At 43.2% G+C, this 18156-nt stretch overlaps 1 long non-coding RNA gene across 1 annotated transcript; it reads left to right on the top strand.

The window, feature by feature from the left end:
• The first annotated feature begins 4767 nt into the window (after nt 1-4767).
• LOC112258429 lies at nt 4768-13666 on the top strand. The gene is made up of 3 exons (XR_002954748.2): nt 4768-4937; nt 12697-12799; nt 13371-13666. It is a non-coding gene; the product is annotated as an uncharacterized LOC112258429 (long non-coding RNA).
• The last annotated feature ends 4490 nt before the right edge of the window (nt 13667-18156 follow it).

The raw sequence follows: 18156 nt of genomic DNA, 5'->3' as shown, positions 1-18156 counted from the left end.
TGTCATGACTTTAGTAAGCCGTGGGTAGACAGAGGCCTCGTTCTTCCACCAGCTCAGAGGAGATCCTCCAAATAGGATCGGCCCTCCATTATGGCTGAGGGACTCCTTCGTGCTGCATCCCCAGTTGCTCTCTCGTCAAACAGCATCCTAACAGCAGACATTTGTGGCACTACTACTGGTGCTTCTGCTCCATCTGCTCCCTCTTCTTCCTGTTGCCCTGGTGCCTGAGCCAGCTGACTGCTGGGGCTGTCCCTCCCTGCTGCTGAGGTTATTCTTTGATGAGCCTCATCACTCGCTCTGGCATCACTGAAGGCTAACTTCTTAAACCTGGGTCAAGTGCAGCGGTTTCTGATAGCATGTGATTATATTCCATTCTGTGGAACTTTCTGTCTATTGTTGAACATAGGGTGTCCATCAACTCTGTCACATGTCCTGTGGTTACATTTGCTTCTCTCTGGCAGCTGGCTGTGATTCGCTGCAGACCCTTAACCAGGAGTATCATTTTTGAGGCTGTCACATAGCTGAAAAGAGAGAACAGTAACTTATTAGTTCAGGTTCATGTTTTGTCTACTGATACTACACTCTCATCTACTGCTCATATACATACATAATACTGGATTAAATAATGATGTAGTAATAACTGCTTACTGTACCTCTCTCCACTGATCTCCACAGTGACCTGCTCAAAGGGTTCCAGGACTCTGCACACCACCTCCACCACCACCTCCCATTCCTCTTGGGTCAGAGCATCAACAGATGCTTTGACAATGGCCAGGGTAGAGATTATGGCATCCTTTGACTCAAGAAACAGCTGCAACATTTAAATGTTGAATTCCACCTTGTATTTGCAGTCTTGTTTAGGCCTCAGCTCAGGCATCCCCATCTGGCGTTGCGTAGACTAGTTGTTCAGCACCTACTGTGCTCCTGTGGAAGTATTCCACAGCTGCTAACACTTTGTCCACAGTGGGGTTCATCACCTTCAGAGCATCTCTTACAATCAGGTTGATTGTGTGGGCAAGACATGAATGATGGGTCCATTTTAACATTTTCATGGTTTCGGTTATATTAGCTGCATTGTCGCTAACACAACAGACCACTTTTCCATCTACTTGCCATTCTCTTGCCACTCTCAACAGTTCCTCTGCCAAGTTCTCTGAGGTGTGTCTGTCGCTGAACTCAAAGCAGTCCAGAAGACAACTAGACATAAAAAAAATATTCAATGAAGTGACATGAAACCGACATGTAAGAAGTGGTTACCCTTGATGTCCAGCAGTCAGTGGTAAGGCAAACTGCAGTAGCTTTTTGGACTCTTTCCAGCACCTGAAACCTGTGTGCTCTTGTACAGTTGTGGAATAAGTGATTTTGAAAGGGTTTTCCTGCTTGGAACTGTGTACATTGGATTTAGACTATTGCTATAATTTCTAAAACCTCTGTTCTCCACGATTGAAAATGGCAGGAAATCAGTGGCAATCATTTTAGCCAAAGCAATATCAATTTGGCTTTGTTTTGCTACAGACATGGACTTTGGTATAAACTGATCCATAGAAGAATGTGTTGCTGTGGGTCGAGGAGTAGGCAGACTTAACTGAGTTGATACATCTCCACGTGTGGAGGTGCTGGCTCTACCACTATCACTAGCAGGCCGCTAGTTTCTAGAAGCTCCGCTACAGCTAGCTCCACAGTTGGGTGCACAGTTCACATATGCTGGTGTAGGTTGTGCGTAGAACCGGCTTTATATGAGAATATGTTTTGGAAAATTCTGCACTATGCTCTAACATTGTCTACATTATTAGAATGCATCCAAATGCTACTGTGCTTCCGACTCATTTTCCAGCTGTTTTTTTCACAGCTGTCCTTCCTCTCTCTCCTCGGCTGCTAAGTGTGTGACTGTGAGTGAGTTGGCTCGGTGTGTCTGATTGACAGGAACAACAGGTGAGGCTGTTATTCTGAGCAGACAGTCAGAAAGAATGTGTGTGCACTTGAGCATTTAGGCCTATATAATTTTATTTATTTTTTCGTTCTTTGAATTCGTTAATTCTATTCATTTAAATATTTTGATTATTCATTAAAAAAATATATTTTAAAAAATGGATTCGGCTCTTCTGATATGCGAGCCGGCTCCCAACGTACAAGAGCTGGCTCTTAGAGCTGACTCGTACGCGAACGACCCATCACTACTTGTAATTGGTTGCTGGTGTGTTGAGGGGATGAGGTAGCCTATAAAGCAAAGCCGATAGCGTTTGTTGATACTGACTACAGGGGGATCAAAATCAAATCAAATTTATTTATATAGCCCTTCGTACATCAGCTGATATCTCAAAGTGCTGTACAGAAACCCAGCCTAAAACCCCAAACAGCAAGCAATGCAGGTGTAGAAGCACGGTGGCTAGGAAAAACTCCCTAGAAAGGCCAAAACCTAGGAAGAAACCTAGAGAGGAACCAGGCTATGTGGGGTGGCCAGTCCTCTTCTGGCTGTGCCGGGTGGAGATTATAACAGAACATGGCCAAGATGTTCAAATGTTCATAAATGACCAGCATGGTCGAATAATAATAAGGCAGAACAGTTGTAGTCCTGGGAGTCCTGGGGCATGGTCCTAGGGCTCAGGTCAGTTGAAACTGGAACAGCAGCATGGCCAGGTGGACTGGGGACAGCAAGGAGTCATCATGTCAGGTAGTCCTGGAGCTCAGGTCCTAGGGCTCAGGTCCTCCGAGAGAGAGAAAGAAAGAGAGAAGGAGAGAATTAGAGAACGCACACTTAGATTCACACAGGACACCGAATAGGACAGGAGAAGTACTCCAGATATTGACCCCAGCCCCCGACACATAAACTACTGCAGCATAAATACTGGAGGCTGAGACAGGAGGATCAGGATCAGGTAAGACATCCTTGTTGAATGGTTGGGAAATGTTTGCGGTTTTACTGAAATATACACAAGTACGCCCTAGACTTGAGATTTATTCGCCATTCCTCTTTTTTGAGTCGCGAATATTTCGGTAAAAAACAACTGTTAAATGGATTGTTTGCAAAAGGGTTACCTGTGCTCCATGTGCCACATTCCTGTGTTTAGGCTTTTGGTTTGTGACTGGTCGCAATGACAGCTGCCAAAATGCAAATGCTTGACAGTAAATGTATTAAATATGCGTTTCGAATTGTGTGGTAGCCTACATAGTCAATGCTATTAGCCTTTGTATACTTAACACGATTGTGGTTTTTGCTTAGCAGAATGTGCACACCCCGTGCAAAATTTTTAGTTTTAGCTGTATGTCCTCGGAGTGTAGTGTGTTTGAATTAATTACGATAGTTATTTAAAAAATATATGAACATTTAAAAAAATATGAAGGGTTTCACAACGAAAAGTGACATGACAAATAGAGTAATATAATGACAGTTATGAAAGTTTACCACGGAGTTTGAACACGAACTGAAATGAATTTCCGTAGTCTCCCCCACCCTGTACATGTGTAGTCTACTTTGATGTAGGCTACTCATCTGGATTTATTGCGCATCCTTGCGAATCGGGCCTGACTGACACTGCTACCTTTGCCGAGGAAATTGGGAGCGTTCGAGCAGATCGCTTTTGTCTGGTCGGGGACCGTCGTTGGTCACCGCTTTTAAGTGTGTTGACAAGTGGACTGCATGAGCTTTACAGAAATCATATGATCAAAGGTCATGAAGATGTGACTGCAAGTTTCTGCACTTCATCCTGCATCCATCACCTGCATTGTGGGAGGCTTTATTGTCAACCAATCATTAGGATGTTTGTTTGACCTAAGCCAAAGACAAGACTGAAACAGGAACCAACTTCACGTAGGCTATACAGTGGAATAATGTATACAAATTAATGTGATAGTTTGGTCTCTCTCTGTCATTGATTGTACAATGCACACGCGTACCAGTTCAGTTTGTGAGTGTGTGATGTGGCGGTTGGAGCCATGTTTATTTCGACATTATAGAGAACAATGATCTGAGACTTGCTGGTTGAAGACACTAATGTGGTTTGACTTTCGTATTTCTCACATGCACCTCCCTGACTTCACTCCTCTTTTCTCTGCAGTCGGTTGCTTTCGCTTTACCACTCAAACACGCCCATTATGTTCCATAGCCGGAACATGCTTGATTTTTTTTTTAAACTCCTGTATGGACTACTGACTAGTAGTTATAATCTTCATGTTTTTTTTTAAAAGTTTAGCTATAGGTTAATTGTAGGAGTCGTGCTTTGCTTACCAACTGAGGTATACGTTATCCATCATTATTTGAGGTGACCTTTTCGGGCATTTACTACAGTGGGTGCGTCATTTCTTGAACAGGCCAGTAGGTGGCACTCGTCCATGGGTCGTGCAGGGATCCTTTCGCTTTGATGGATTTAAAAATGTTTCCTTCTGCTGCGCTCAGCGCTCCATATTCGTGTGCACCCACGGGCCCCAAAACGTGCGCGCAAAATATCACTTTGCTTTGTCCGCTGCTTTAATAGACGGTTTTCCGTATGGGTTGCCAACTGCCACATCGTTGGTGAATGAATTTTAGGCCTACATGAACATTAAGGGTATCCATCTGGCATTTCATGATATTTGAAGTGTCGTTTTTAGTCTATTGAACTATTCTCTACTCTACTCCATCTTTCCACTTGCTTTATTTTCCCGCTGAACTTTGTCTGGGTCACTGAGCTGCCCCTTATTTTCACATGTGTCCTGCCCCGTTACTTTTTCTCCCCTCCCCTCATGTGTTCACTTGCCCCTCCCACTAACACACTACTCTGCTCTCTCCTCTCCTCTCACTCTCTTCCTCTCTCTCTGGAACACTCAAACCCACAGGCGTACAGAGGAGACACTCCCACACACAGCAACTCTACAGACATGTCAGACTCCGAGACCGCCGCTCCGGCTGAGGCCCCCGTCCCTGCCGCATGTGAAAGCATCAAGGTGGACCTGGACAAATGGTGAGTGTCCGTACGGACAGATGTGGTTTTCTCTGTTCGTGTCCTCCATTGCCACCGGGGCCAATGTCTCCGGGATGTCCATCCATGGCTTCCAACTCATTGGATGGACATGGCAACACCGCAGTGCTTCTAGTGCATTTCACTTGGAGGTTCCCAGTGTATCCAAGTGGATTTCAGTGTCGCGTTGTGTTTATTTGAAGCGGCTAGTGGAATTCCCCCCTTGCAGGTTTAGAGATAGGCTAAAGTGGTGCATGATGAGCTGATGTCGTGTGGCGTCCTTGTGTTGCGCCATGATAAAATGGTGGAACGGTTGGGTAATGCAGTGCATGGTGATGGAAGAATCCCAATTCCAATGTTCTAAATGTAACTGAATTTAAATTGTCGTTAGGAGGGGGGGGTCCTATTGTAGTGTAATGGGGGTCTGCACTTAGGGGTCAAAGCACGGCAGTCTCTCTCGCACACGCCTGATCGAAGGCAGGGAATTTGCCTACGTCATGTTCTCTCCCGCCTGCTGCCCCACTCCACCCCCCTCGTTATGTTGCCATGTCTGCCCCCGCTCAGCTTCCCTGGCCTTGCTGTGTCAACAGCGCTGAGTGAGCGTTAGCCGTCGCGAACTCACTGCTTCATTGTCCCGACAGGTGTGCACATCCCCCCCGTCCTCCCTCTGCAAGATTAGTGCAGAGTGAGATTATTGCTGGGTTTATCTCTAGAAATGCGTAGACACAGGAATCCTGGGTGTTTGTGTGTGAGGGCTCAATGACAGTGCAATGTCAAAGCCCGGTTCGATGGCTGATGTAACGTGTCTACTCTAGCCTTCAGCTGTTTTCAACTCTGTCAATCTTCACATTGACATTGCTCCAAAACCAAGATGCATCTTAACCCTTGGTGTTGTATTTTGATGTGTTGTTGCAGGGTTTGGAGCTAGGATAGGCTAGGGCCTGGAGTGTCTCAGGCTGTATAGGCCAGATACGTCCTGCTCGATGGGTGTGAGGGATGAGATAAGGGTTTAGGGGGTGGTAGGTTGCAGGGCATGCTAGGTTGGCTGCTGGATGTAAAGTTTTTTTGTTTTAGTAACATTTTCAGTGGGCCTATAGCGGTCTTGAGTCATGGTGAATTGAATGTCCTTGCATTAAGTTCCCTGTTTGTGGTATGGCACCTTTTATGAATGGAGTGTAGTGTTGATGCACGCTGTAGGCCTTTACTATAGTTCACTTTGCTTCAAGTGCCCTTTTACCTCAGCATTTATACTTTTATAATTTGTACATTTTGCATTAGAAACTAGATTAAGGATTTCTCAACACTTGGGTCAAGGGCATATATTGCAATTTCTTTTTATAATTATTATATTTTTTTTGTAGTGTATAGCACTTTGGTCTATGCCACAGTAAATCACATCTACTTTGAAAATGAGTCAAGGGCCCTGTGCTGTGTTGGCGCAATTTTTCAGCACACTTTGTTAATCCTACAGGCAACGGTTGTACTGCTAGCCTACAGGCCGGGGGTTCTACTGTTTACCTCACGGTCCTTGGGGCTTTTTGTCATCGACGAGCCAAAATGGTACTGTATCCTGTAACCTGGCCCACGTGACTGCAGTGGACCTGCTGAAGGCAGTGTAGCTAGCAGTACCAGAGGGCTGACTGAGTAATCTATACCAGGACGATGTATTTTAAGCTTCCACTCATGAATCCTAAATAGTCACGCATGGATTGGTGTGTAAACGTCCGGGTCCTATGGCCGTAGATCATAATCATGTTGCCGACTTCCCTTGGGACTTGCAAACGTACTGTATAAACGTATATGCACAGCTAACTGCGGCAATCTTGGCTGGCTTGACGTGCCCGAGACATGTCACCTAGAAAGACATGGATTAGTTGGAGGGGTCACCTTGACGGCTTCAAACTCAAACAAATGTTATGTTAGTTACACCTGCATAATCCTCGGTTATCCAGAAGTACACATGCCTTAGGGTCTAGGGGTCAGTTTGGCACTGGGCCAAACAAGTTCCCTGGAAAGCACTTTGAGCTCAGTTTGCGTCCCCCGGCCTTAACATTCTAGAACCTGCATTGACTGACCTTTGAACCTGGTATTTGTGTGTGCTTTGTAGGGGCCTTACTGACCTCCCTCTTACCCGCGGTATGTAGTGTATCTCATAGTCAGGACATGGAGACCTAGAAGTTAGCCGTGTAAATGTGACTCGGATAACTAACGGCCGCTTTAAGCATTAAAATGTTGCAGGATGTCTGCTACCTGTATATGGGTCCTGCTGTGTACTTTGAAATGTGGTTCTGTGGTAACTTCGGTAGTCTTCCTTAACTGTGTGTAACCTGTAAGCCAACACTCTAGCCTTCCACACAGACCCTGGCCGATGGCTTGTATGTAGACGTGTGTGCTTGCTCTGCTTGACAGAAAGTATGGTTTACGTGGATGGTATGCACTGTCAATGCAATTCGAGACCCCGTAGCTACAACTGGGTTCCAGCTGGAAACGGATCAAGTCGTTCAGTTATTTTCTTTATTTTTATCACAGCTTTGATCTTTCTTCTCCTCCTGCTCCGTAGATAATTATTCTGTCCCAGATTACACCCTATTCCCTATAGTGCATTACTTTTGATCAGAGCCCAGTGAACCATTTGAGACTCAGACAATGTTTTGTATTGGTCCTAGAATGATATCCCTGTCATTGTGGGCCTTCCCTTAGTTTCCTCCATAGTTGTTCACTCGCAGGTGTCCCAATGCCATTGAACTCTTCACCGTGTAGTGACTTTAGGTCACTCTTAGTTCCCCAGTCAGACAGGCCCAGTAACCAACTTCAAAGCTGTTTAAATGTTGGGTGCTGCTCACAAACTGGATGATGTTGGTTTCGTGTCCCTACTCTCTTTTCTTTAGTGTATTGGTCTGGATGGTTCCGCCCTCTTTGGTGCCCTTTTTTTAAGCATCCCTTATTTTCCATTTGGACAGCCTAGATATGATTTTTCAATGCCGATACCGATTAATCTGACCATTTTTATAATGACAATTACAACAATACTCAATGAACACTTATTTGAATATAATAAGTAAATAAAATCTATTTAGTCTCAATTAAATAATGAAACATGTTCTATTTAGTTTAAATAATGCAAAAACAGTGTTGGAGAAGAAAGTAAAAGTGCAATATGTGCCATATAAAAAAGCTAATGTTTAAGTTCCTTGTGCAGAACATGAGAACATATGAAAGTTGGTGGTTCAATATTGCCAGATAAGAAGTTTTAGGTTGTAGTTATTATAGGGATTATGACGCATCAACTATTTCTCTCTATACCATTTGTATTTCATATACCTTTGACTATTGGATGTTCTAATAGGCACTATAGTATTGCCAGCCTAATCTCGGGATTTGATAGGCTTGAAGTCATAAACAGCGCTGTGCTTCAAGCATTGCTAAGAGCTACTGGCAAACGCAGTAAAGTGCTGTTTGAATGAATGCTTACGAGCCTGCTGCTGCCTACCACTTCTCAGTCAAACTGTTCTATGAAATATCAAATCATTGACTTAATTATAATTAAAACACAGAAATACGAGCCTTTGGTCATTAATATAGTTAAATCCAGAAAACAAAACGTTTATTCTTTCAGTGAAATACGGAACCGTTCCGTCTTTTGTCAAACGGTTGGCAACCCTAATCCAACTATCGCTGTTACATTGCACAACCTTCAATATTATGTCATAATTATTTACAATTCTGGCAAATTAATTAGTCTTTGTTAGGACGAAACAGTTCGCAACGAGCCAGGCAGCCCAAACTAGCATATACCCTGACTCTGCTTACACTGAATGCAAGAGAAGTGACACAATTTCCCTAGTTTAATATTGCCTGCTAACATGCATTTATTTTAACTAAATATGCAGGTAAAAAAAAAAAATCTGATTTTAAGGCATTGATGGTTAGGTACATTTGTGCGACGAATGTGCTTTTTTTCGCAAATGCACTTTTGTTAAATCATCACCCATTTGGCTAAGTAGGCTGTGATTCGATAAATTAACAGGCACCGCATTGATTATATGCAACGCAGGACAAGGTAGTTAAACTAGTAATATCATCAACCATGTGTAGTTAACTAGTGATTATGTTAAGATAAGTTGCAAGCTAGCGTTTGGTTTTTTTATTTTTATAAAGATAAACTTATCTTGGCTCATTGCAGCCACATGGTCCTTCTGATGCTGCACTCGTGTAACAGGTGGTCAGCCTGCCACTCAGTTTCCTCATTGATTGCAATGTAATCGGCGTCCAAAAACGCTGATTACCGATTTTTATGAACTTGAAATCGGCCCTAATTAATCAGTTGACTTCTACTCCAAATCAATGCTTTTTTTTAGTCTGAGTTCTGCAAACTTGATTGATACTCAGAATTGAGCAGGAGTTCCTTTAGGATACTAACAAGGGAAAGATGTAGTGACGTGGTAAAGGCGGATGCTGTTTGATTGTGAGGCACTATACAAATTTGACAGTCAAAAGATGGGGACTTTAAATAGGCCTATGGTACGTCAAGGGAACTGAAGCCTACTGTTCCGATGGTTTAAATGGAAATTGAAATCTGGATACTGACTATAGGTATATAACCTCTTACATAGCCTTAATATTAACTTGTGCAGAATTAAGCATTTCTTGCAGTAAAATGATACATCAAATGTAGGCTAAATGTATACTCGTTAACAGGAGTGGAGAAATGTTTTTTTTTTTTAATTTTAGCTTCTTGAGAGAATGTGTTCGATACAGTCTGTAGAGATGCTGTTTTTATCAGCATCATAAAAGCATATTTAAAATACTCATCACATAAAATATGCGTACAAGCTGAACTGAAATCTTGTTGAAAAACATGTTGGGTTGTTTTCACCGCTTTCTACACTAAACAAAAATATAAACGGAACATGTCAATTGTTGGTGTTGGTCCCAAGAAGCTGATTTAAACAGCATGGTCATCACACAGGTGCACCTTGTGCTGGGGACAATAAAAGGCAGTTTTGTCACAACACAATGCCATAGATGTTTTGAGGGAACAATTACCTTGCTGACTGCAGAAATGTCCTCCAGAGCTGTTGGCAGAAAATTGATTGTTAATTTCTCTACCATAAGCCACCTATTCAACTACGTTTTAGGGAATTTGTTAGTACGTACAACCGGCCCCATATCTGTAGATCATGTGTATGGTGTCGTGTGGGTGAGCGGTTTGCTGATGTCAACATTGTGAATAGTGTCTCGTGGTGGTGGGGTTATGGTATTGGGCAGGCACAAGCTACAGAAAACTAACACAATTTGCATTTTATAGATTGGTAATATGAATGCACAAAAATACAGCGACGAGATACTGAGGCCCATTTTTAAAAAAGTCATCTGTAACTAACAGATGCATATCTGTATTCCAAGTCATGTGAAATCCATAGATTAGGGCCTAATGAATTTATTTCAATTGACTGATTTTCCTCATGAACTGAAACTGAGTAAAAGTTTTGAAATTGTTACATGTTTCATTTATATTTTGGTTCAGTATATTCCCTTGAAACTGATCAAACAGCTCATTTGGAGATTTTGCACAATTTTTCAATTTTTCAGCACACTTTGAATTTCAAATTTTCAAATTTTTTATTGTATTTTCTCCCTGGTCCCTAAACATCTATGCTCTGCAAAAGATGCAGAGATTACAGAACTTTACTTAGGCTAATTGACATCATTTGAGTCAATCAGAAGCTTCTAAAGCCATGACATCATTTTCTGGAATTTTCCAAGCTGTTTAAAGGCACAGTCAACTTAATGTAAACTTCTGACCCACTGGAATTGTGATGCAGTGAAATAATCTTACTGTAAACAATTGTTGTAAAAACTACTCTCCTAATCGACTTGCCAAAACTACAGTTTGTTAACAAGAAATTTGAAGTGGCTGAAAAACATGTTTTAATGACTTCTGACTTCAACTGTTTAATGACAGAAAAGAAGCTGCATGTATCTAATTACAGACAAGTTGACTTAACAGTCTACCAAAATGTTGGAAATTATAAGCAGAAACATATCTAAATCGAACGGGTTATTAGCAATTGCTAATAAACAAACCGCTCACCCATGCACAACTAGTGGCTGGCTGACAGCCCTAAATAATTCACATCTTATTTTCATGATTGTAAAGGCTGTGTTTCCACCAGTCCAACCACCTGATCGGTCATCTTCCTTCCATACAAACCCAGCCCTTGCCACCCTATCCTACCCTCTTTAATTTGCTCTGTGATGCGCCCTAAAGTGGTCGGTGCCCATTGCCATGCCAACATGGGGGCGGTGCCATAACGTGACTGATGCCCCCCCCCACCCCCCTCATGTTGTGCGACCGCTATCACGGTGATGTCACCATTCGCTGCCTTTGCAACCTCTATGATGCCCAGAGGTAACACTCTGCGGCAGATGACTCTTGCATGTTGATCACTCAATCCCAAGATTTTAACTTGAAACTATATATATATTTTTTTATGTACAGTATATTCAAACCCCAAAAGTTATCCCTTTAGTTAATTCACAAAGGTTTCCCCCAATCATTGGTGTGGCGCTGAAGCTGGACAGAGGAGAGTTCTGTTCTGTTCAGGCAGCATTACATAATGAATCTTAATTGGTTTGGTTGGTTGACGAGGCCCCCGGGCTACACTTGTGGGGCATCCCTCTTTCCCTTCCCTCCCACCATTACAGTTCAATGTAATTTCATTCTTAAAATGGCTGCCTGTTTTGGGTTTATTTCCCCCCCTGTTTCTCGTAGTAGGTTTGGTCCAGCCATATGTTTTTTTTTTGCACTTCCTCTGTGGTAAAAGCAGGGGTGTTTATGGTGGATGGATTATCTGGCCACACAGCCTCAGGGCCAGGTCCTCTGTGCTGCTGCTGTTGGGTCATCTCTGCTGCCTCTGCATCACTTCCCCCCCTCCCCCGTGCCTCTGCCAACCGCACACATGTACTCTTATGCATTCAGTGACTTGACACACACACTACAGATTCACAAACGACCCTTCTTCCACCCCCCTAGCAACCGGCTGCATAAACCTTTTAATCTGCAGAAACCAGCTGTGAGTTACATCATAGAGATCAGCCCAATGACAAGGGGATGGGGTGGGAGGAGGCATGGAACTGGGGGGGGCTCCCTGAAATGCACCCTGGTGAATGGTGAGGTAGTGTGGGGTTGCAGACAGCCATGTCAGTCAATCCATCCCCTCCTGCCGTCTCTGGCCATTGCCCTCCTACCCGTACTTTTCATCTGATGTCCGCCCTACCTCAGATGTGTTTCTCTCGCTACCGCCGCCCTCCTCTCTTCCCTCGCTCCCTTTCGCCCCATCACCCTAATGCGTTGTGTCAGTGTCTGCCCGAGGTTTGGTGCCGAGTTCCTGAAATAATCTCCCTCAACCAGTCTGCCAACACTCTCTCTACCTATGTAACCAGTTCACTCCTTTTAGTGAGGGCGGTGTCTGTCTGTATGACCAGTCTGACTTGGTTCAATCTGAGGAATGCCAACATTGTTTAGAAAAGGTCATACCAGGACAGGGTAGGACCAGGACACTTCAGGGCTGACGGCTTGATGCCAAAACATATTTAGTTGAGTTGCCAGGGATCATTTGGTGTTGAGCTTGGTGCTGAGCTCAATGCCTACCTCTCTAAATGCTTCAAAGATCTGTCAAACTGTTACTAGCATTGGAGGAGAGGATCCAAGGTCCCCCACCTCAGAGGTCCTAACCATGTGGTTTTGTTCTCTCTGCAGTGTGAAGGAGGGCGGTGACTGTAAGGATCTGATGGAGGCGTTTGCAGCCTGTCTGAAGAGTGCGGCGGAGGCGTCGTGAGGAGGAGCTAGGCTCACAGGAAATGTAAATTCACATGATAAGACTCCTGAAACACTAAAGCCAACCTTTCTTTGTCCAGTAATGGACTTTCTGTAATGCCAAAGGGAATGCTTCACTGAATATTGGGGCACACTTATGGAATGTGAATAACAGAGGCTGTTGCCTACATACAGACTTGAAATCATTGGCCACTTTAATAAATGGATCACTTTAACAATGTTTATCTTGCATTACTCATCTCATATGTATATACTGTATTTTATACCATCTACTGCATCTTGCCTTTGCCGCTCTGTCATTGCTCGTCCATATATTTATATATATATATTCTTATTCCATTCCTTTACTTAGATTTGTGTGTATTAGGTAGTTGTTGTCGGAACTAGAAGCACAAGCATTTCGCTACTCGCAATGACATCTGCTAACCATGTGTATGTGACCAATACAATTTGATTTGAATAGCCTGCAGGACCTGGCTTATGGTGTGCCAGCCAGTCTATCCACTCTAGCCAGGAAGGCAGATGTCAAGCCAGTATGACTGAAACTAATTTCTCTCCCTCTCTCTTCTGTTCCTGCACACTTTCTCTCCCTCCAGGTCCACTGCATTGAGTCCTCCATGTTTACCAGTATTCCCTTCTGCACAACGAGCACTGGGCTGAATGATACTGGCGGTGTTTGGCGCCTGGCAGAAACCCTCCACCTCTTACCTACCCCCCCCTCGAAGCTTAAATGGTGTCTTCCGATTTGTATCCCCTGCTCTGCTCCCACCGTGGCTGAGTACATCCATTGGTAGACAATTCCCAGATAGCCCATGGGTTTTATGTAAGTTGTCCACTTAAGATGCATACATTTAAAATGGAATAATAAACTCTAAAAGAAATTGGTATAACATTTTGAGTCTTGCTTTGCTTCTCTTTTTTAAAATGTGATGTGAAATGTCATTCTGGTTTCTTTGAACAGTTTTGTAACCTCAGACAGGTTGGTTGTTGTGCAACAAAAGCGACGCTTGCGAAACTATGGGGCAAAACAGACTTTGTTGGCATGTAAACTGTTTTGTCTCCAATGTTTATTGTGCACATTAGGTTTTCAATGTCTCTTAAATACATCGTTACAGTTGCTGGTTAGCTAGCGAATTTGAGCCACATTAGCATAGACGTGACATCAGTCAAAACAAGACCACGGTAATCAAGAACTAGGTGAAACGAGCCACTGACGATTTCCCCCCCCCATGGCAGCTTCTTGTCATAGTCACGACACACAGACTTCTTCCCCATTGAAGCGTGCTCATCGTTATCCTGACGTTGTCGGCTAGCCCGTCTCTACAGTTTCATGTTCTGAATTGGGCTATGGCTTTGGGTTTTTAGACCTGTTGTAGACCATGGCCCCTATTTATAAAGCTTCTCAGGAGTGTTGCTCTAGGCTCAGTTAAGCATTTTTAGCACCTAATGAATAAGATTAGAGGGGGGACATGATCCTACATCACAACTCCTACTATGAGGTTCTTCATGAATACGGGCTCAGACCATCAAAAGCTGGTGAATGTGTCTAATTTTAAGACGTCGTCGCTCTTTGCACTTCTTACTTTAAGATTCAACTCTTTAATCCGAAAGCGTTTTAACCTGGGACTATTCTGTCTCTTTGTAATGGGTTTAAAGGACCAGGAGATATAAACCCTTAATTTGACTAATGCAGTTAAGCCTTAATCTGTCAAATGCGACTGATGCACTCTTAATTCTCACGGATTACATGAACCCACTCTGAACTAGGCACACAGAGCCTGCATCCTCATTTTCCACCCTTCTACCAAACTGTACACTTGCTCTTTCTCGTCTGGATTGAATAATGGTGTAAACTGACTCCAGCTAATGCTTGCACCAATCATATGCTTTTAAAAACATGATGGGGGGGGGAAAGTGCAAGTACACTTCTGGAAAAGGTTGTAGAACTGCGACTCGGCTGCACAGGATCAATGGGTCCTGACATTGAGAGTTAAGTGCATATGTGTTTGTCCTGTAGATTGGCTGAAGGCCCAGAGGTGGGTGAGTTTGGGTTCAGGGAGGTATCACACACTCAATTTCTATGGTGTGAGTAGACTCTAAGGATAATTGGGATGTGAGTACATGAAAGTGTCAATCTACCCCACGGGGCTCCAGAATCAGACAGCTGATGGGGGAGAGATGGGATCGCATGCAAGGAATGTGTGGATGTAAGGAGGGTATGAGTGTGACCGGGGCTGGGCAGTGGGACAACACAACTAGGAGCGCCACAAGTGGAAGCCAATCATGAAGTCTTAGACCATCTCTCGTAGTTGATTTGATATCTGTAAATGTGAGTTAAATGCTCAATGAACTGAGTGTGTGAGGAAAGGAGAAACACTAGCTATGGATTAGGGTTAGTATGGGAGAGGAGATACTGCCATGTAGGTGGTGGGACTGCACTTGCATGTGAGGGATAGAGGGTGTGTGTAACAACTTCTTTCCCAGGAATGTTCCATGTGAAAGAACATACCTTTACTACCGTCCCCCCTCACACAAACCACTCACCTGAGGGGTATCCTACGAAACAGGTTTGAGGAGTTAACAAGGCAACTTTGGATAACCGGTCATACGAAAGTGGCTCACCTTTTAGCCAGGTTAATTTCTATGGCAACATATCCTTCAGGACTAACCAGCTCCGGGGCAGGCTAACTCCACTTACCCTGAATGAAATGTCTGGACCATGAGTTGAGAACCATTGAAATCAGATTGCCTCCCTCTTGCAAAGATTGCATCATCTACCCTTGATTTGAGGAAGACTGATTCAATATTGTATTCAAATGTTTTGTGTGTTAATGTTACAATACATCACTTTGCAAATGTAGTAATGACGGAATACATTTTAAACTTCACGCACAGTATGATTTAAGGAATGGGGGGGGAAAAGGTGAGTGCATTGATAAGCACACCAAAGTCAGCATTAAGGATAAGAAATAGAATAAAGATGTCAGTAATAAAAACGTATTCCACACCATAGCTTGCTGAATTTGCAATAACTTTTCTTTCGTTTTAATTACGGCACAAATTAAAATGTGCCACTGACTCGCCCATGGATTGACGTTTCAGCATGGTCTCAACGAAGAGTTCGGCGTTTGATTAGCCATGTGCAACATGCTATGGTTAGCGGCAGGTGGCCGCGCAATATCCACCGTCGTAGTAAGGATGAAGCCTGAATTGGAAGGTGAAGTTAACTGAAGCTGGTTAGCTTTAGAAAACCCTGAGTAGATCTAACTTGCTTCGTATACCCCGCAGGACAGCGCTCAATCCAGACATATTTACTCTAACCTTACTGGACCCCTGGATCTTCAGTGGGACTCCTATGCCTGAGTGGAATTTTACTGAGGGAGGAGATATTTCGGTTCATCCCAGAGTTATGTCAGGGAGGCATATGGGAAGGGGTGGGGTAGTCTATGTGGACGGGGGTACATACTGTAACGACCCTGGGTTTATAAACGCGGAAATCGACTCTGGCGCACGAGCATGCTTTTGCGCGCCTACCCTCGGGCTAGAAGGTCGAGGATTCGAGACCTGCTCCCCTGCTGTTTCATTACAATACCATTTAAACCAACTTTCCCCCGGGACTTTAAAAGGGATAGGGGTAAACAGTAGTACACTTGCTTGACTTGACTGGGGATAAAGACGCGGGGAGCCCACGTTACTGGGAGGTAGTGCTGGGCGATATGGCCAACATATCATATCACGCTATTTAAAGAAAATGTTGACGATATTTTATGTTTTTTAAACTATAACATTTCTAAAATGTCTTTATAAGTAGTGCATGACCTCGGGGTGGCAACACATACATTCTACATTATTTCAATGGGTCCTTCTCCATTCTGATTGCTTTATACTGTTCAATTCAACTTCAACCCAAAATATATATATTTAGCATTTTCATACATTTCTGCATTTCCTGCACTCATTTGAGATCATTTCCACACTGCCATGTAGGGCTGCACGGTATGGGCAAACAATCTCAAATGTATTTTGTACCTAATGTTGCAACAGCGATTTGACTTGTGATTTGGAGCAAAACACTTCGGTGAGATGTTGGAATCATGGACATATAATTACTATTCTAATTCTGTAGTAAGAATATGATAGTGGGCAGTTTGAATAGTGTTGTTTGACATGAAAACGAATGAAAATGCCAGGGAGGAGTTATTGTGATAGGGTAGGAACCAAATTGTTGATAATTGCTTCCTAGGGAACCCTATAATCTTTGGTTACATTGTGTTTTCTCTTGGCTAGTTCATGTAGCTAACACACTAATGCTTCTTGTATTCCTCTTTGATTTAGAAGGTACTGTTGCACAAACAACATGCTGATTTAGGTCTACACCATCACTGCTATTATCAGGCTGTATTAGTAATGATGTTTGCTCCGACTCAGTACATGTATTAGCTAGCTACCTAGCGATTAGCATTATCGGCTAACAAGATGTAGGCCCAACTTGCTAAGAACAGACAAACTAGCTGTTTGCAGATGTAAGCAACATAAACTAATAGTGTAATTATAGAATACTACTGGATTTATATGAAGAGGGAAAAGCGAAAACAACATTGTTGCAATGCGCTGCATTGACGGTGCAGATTGAGCGCAACATATGCGCTCGTTGAGTGACAGGGGGCGGGGCTAGGTCTGTGTGGAAAGCGGCATATGGGGAGAGCGGAGAGGGATGACTCAAGTAGCGAAGTAAATTATAAAAATTGACGTTAAACACGGTTTATCACATATAACAAACCATTCAAAGAATGTTTGGTACCTACCACATACAAGTGTATGTGGTAGGTACCATTTTAATCTCCCCGCTGGTCTATTAGGGCACATAGTAGTGCACATAGTAGTAGCCTACACCAAGCTTTAAAAAAAACGTTATTTAACTAGGCAAGTCAATTAAGAACACATTCTTATTTACAATGACGGCGTACCGGGAACAATGGGTTAACTGCCTTGTTCGGAGCCAGAAGAACAGTTCTTTACCTTGTCCGCTCAGGGATTCAAACCAGCAACCTTTTGGTTACTGGCCCAATGCTCAAACCACTAGGTGACCTGCTGCTTGACCTACTGGTCAACAGTCTGAACTCTATCAGTTGTTGAGAATGATTCGTTGTAAAGACACTAACAGGATTAATTTATTACTGTCTGTGGATACACAGGGGATAAGAAGACTTCAATCAATTACACCAGTGGTCACCAACCTTTAAACATGACTTACATTTGATTTATATTAACCTAATAAAAACAGTTATGCCACCAGATACACATAACTGCACCACCTATCACACTTTCACAAAATGCATGAAGACATTGCTAAAGGTCAATCAGATTTGTGATCATAATCCC

The sequence above is a fragment of the Oncorhynchus tshawytscha genome, linkage group LG09, assembly GCF_018296145.1.
Source record: "Oncorhynchus tshawytscha isolate Ot180627B linkage group LG09, Otsh_v2.0, whole genome shotgun sequence".
Classification (NCBI taxonomy): Eukaryota; Metazoa; Chordata; class Actinopteri; order Salmoniformes; family Salmonidae; genus Oncorhynchus; species Oncorhynchus tshawytscha.
This window is presented reverse-complemented; position numbering and strand designations above follow the sequence as displayed.